Here is a 2,784-nt window from a genome sequence, read left to right as displayed (position 1 = left end):
ATCACCTGTATATCCTGCCGGGTTTTCCTACTCTGAAACTTGGGTGAGAGAACCTCAGAACCCAGTAACTTGCCCAGAGAACTTGATTCTCTGGAAGCTTTGAGAGACTTCCGACTTGATGGAACTTGTATAGAAGATATTCCGGTCTCCGAAGATATGAAGCATCTGAAAACTCTCAGAGCCTGCAACTGTAAATCATTGGCACAAGTATCTAGTGAAATTGGTGATATAAAATCTCTAGAATATCTTTCGATGGATGGCTCTGAACTTACCACGCTCCCAGATTCGATTGAAAGGCCAGAAAAGTTGAAACAACTGTCTTTGAGGGATTGTTGGTTGATGTGGAAACTTCCAGACGCCATTGGAAAATTGACATCATTAGAGAAACTGGATCTCTCGAGTACAGGAATAGATAAATTACCACGTGCCATTGGTAATATGCAAATTTGAAGATGCTGAAAATGGACGGAAGTTTCATTAGAAAGTTCCCTCAATCTATTGGAACACTGAAGAAGCTTGAGGAGATTTATAAGTCACGCTGTAGGAGTTTGGAAAAAATTCCTGAGGAGATCGAAGGCTCGTCTCGTTTGAGAATTTGGTGTTGTCACATACCAATATTCGCAGCCTAGTAGAGAGCATCTCTAGGCTTTCCCATCTCCAAAACCTTGATTTATATGGCTGCGACAATCTTCATAAAGTTCCTCTGCTTCCCTCTAGTTTAGCTGCTTTGCGTCTCGCTTACGACTCAAGTAAATTGAAGTCTTTGGATATTTCTAATCTGACCAATCTCAAAGAGTTGCACCTTGCCAATTATTTGGAGGAGGCATCTGCCGGCCCAGACGGATATTTGATCGTGGAGCCGCTCAGCCTTTGTGGGATTGGCGAAGTGACAAAAGTTGAGACCTTGAAATTGTGCCTCTCGGACTTCACTACACTACCGGAAATGGGTGCTCTTTCACAGCTAAGGAAGCTTGGGAGAATTCAGCTAGTGAGTTGTTAAAGTCTTGAAGCTGTTTCCTTCATTAAATTCTCTTGAGGTGATTATTTTGCTTTTGTTCATTAACTCTTCTCAGAACCGACCACGAGGGAGCCTAGCTGAAAATGGAGTTTGAAAGTTTCAATTTTTCAATAGAGGGTAATTGTTTACGTGGGTGGATATTCCTGGCTCCCTTGGTGAAAGTGCAATAGTGATTCTGGAGTCACTCAGGAATCTTTCCCTACTTAATGGTGTTTGTGCAACCAAAATATTAGAAGCTGGGAAACATGTGATTGACTCGATCCTTTGAACCATGTCTTCCAAAATGGGAACCAGAAGAGCCCCTTGCAAATCAGGTTATCAATGCAATGTGAACATATAGACTTGCAGATGAGGAAAAGATTGATGAGACTCCTGCATGGTATGTGTGCTTTTTCGATGACCCAACCTTTACATGAAAATGAACTAGCTTATCTATATAAAATCGAGGTCGTCCTATGGCTCGTATGTCCCAATGAGACATCTTCAAATATCATTCCCGTGTCATGCACTTCATTTGATACTGCCTGAGAACATTTGACCATCTGAAAAGGCACATCTGTTTCAGCTTCGTTTTTATTGGTTAAACTTCTTTGAGGATTTTGTGCAGATATCAATAGCAGACATGACTAACAATATTATTCTGTAAACCCCATACAGTTTCTTTGCATTGCCAATTGCTATGCTTTGAGAATGGAATAGCATGTAGATCCGCCTATGGAGTACTTTATGGGGGATATTTGTCATCGTATGATGACAGTACAATCTCTCTAATGGATAGGTATGTGATGGACCCCATTTATCTACATGCTGGAGGGAAACCTAGCATCAGCTGTGAGGTCAACTGCAACTATATACTCTTTAACTTTGCCTTTTAGGCATCATTCTGCTGGACAACTTTGCCTTCTATCTATAATGCAATGTTTGATTCTTATCTCAGGCCAATGATTGTAGTATTTGATTTATTGTCACATTCTGTTCATAGTTTCACAAGTTACAGAATTCATGTTTTTTTCCTCCAGCTAAACAAACTCGTGTCCTTAATCATTGATCAATTGTCCCAGGGCTTGTCCAATCTTTACATTGTCCGTATAGACGCCCATTCTTATGTTTCATCTAGCGAGGCGGTGGCAGAGTCATCTTTAAAATGGGTCTGCTCTATTTTTTCCTGCTATTCTCTCTTTTGGCAATCCAAAATGTTCAGCAAGGTGATGAGTGCACCTGTGCTTTCCTTTATAGGAACGGAGAGGAGAAACAGCGATCCGCCAGACTTACTACTTGGTGTCATACAACTGAAAATTACTTCATTAAAGTAAAAGCATCCTACTTATTGAGTAACAATTTTAATTGCTGCTTGTAGATTTATCGTTAATTTTTGTTTGTTCATCCAGGGATATGAGAAACTCCGTAAGGAATTGGAATCCAGAAGCTTAACTCCCCTATATGTGGTGTCTTCGATGACCAAAAGCCAGCTTGAAGTTGATGAAGGTCCTCTACGCATTTACACTAAAACACGTGAACCGAACAATGCACAACACTAAAACGGAACAGAACAATGTGATCGGTGAATGGAACAGTGCGAATTCGTAATCACTCCCCTAAATCATTAGCTATGTGAACTCGTATCTAGCTCCACTAACTAAAGAGAGCCAAGACAAAGACATCTGCTCCTCTGTAGCTCAGGGATCTTAGTCTATTGTAATCTTCTTGCACTGGCATCCAAAAGCATACGCAGCACACCAAAAACAATGCACCCAGCAAAATGATTA

The 2,784-nt window shown here is 40.7% G+C and overlaps 1 pseudogene; it reads left to right on the top strand.

Moving 5' to 3' along the window:
- Positions 1–461: 461 nt before the first annotated feature.
- On the top strand, positions 462–1,000 carry LOC130137967 (disease resistance protein RPV1-like; annotated as a pseudogene).
- The last annotated feature ends 1,784 nt before the right edge of the window (positions 1,001–2,784 follow it).

This window comes from Syzygium oleosum, unplaced genomic scaffold (assembly GCF_021117445.2).
Source record: "Syzygium oleosum isolate NSW1041296 unplaced genomic scaffold, Sole_v2.1 Sole_v2.04, whole genome shotgun sequence".
Classification (NCBI taxonomy): domain Eukaryota; kingdom Viridiplantae; phylum Streptophyta; class Magnoliopsida; order Myrtales; family Myrtaceae; genus Syzygium; species Syzygium oleosum.
Note: the sequence above shows the minus strand (reverse complement) of the source record. Positions and strands in the feature narration are given on the sequence as shown.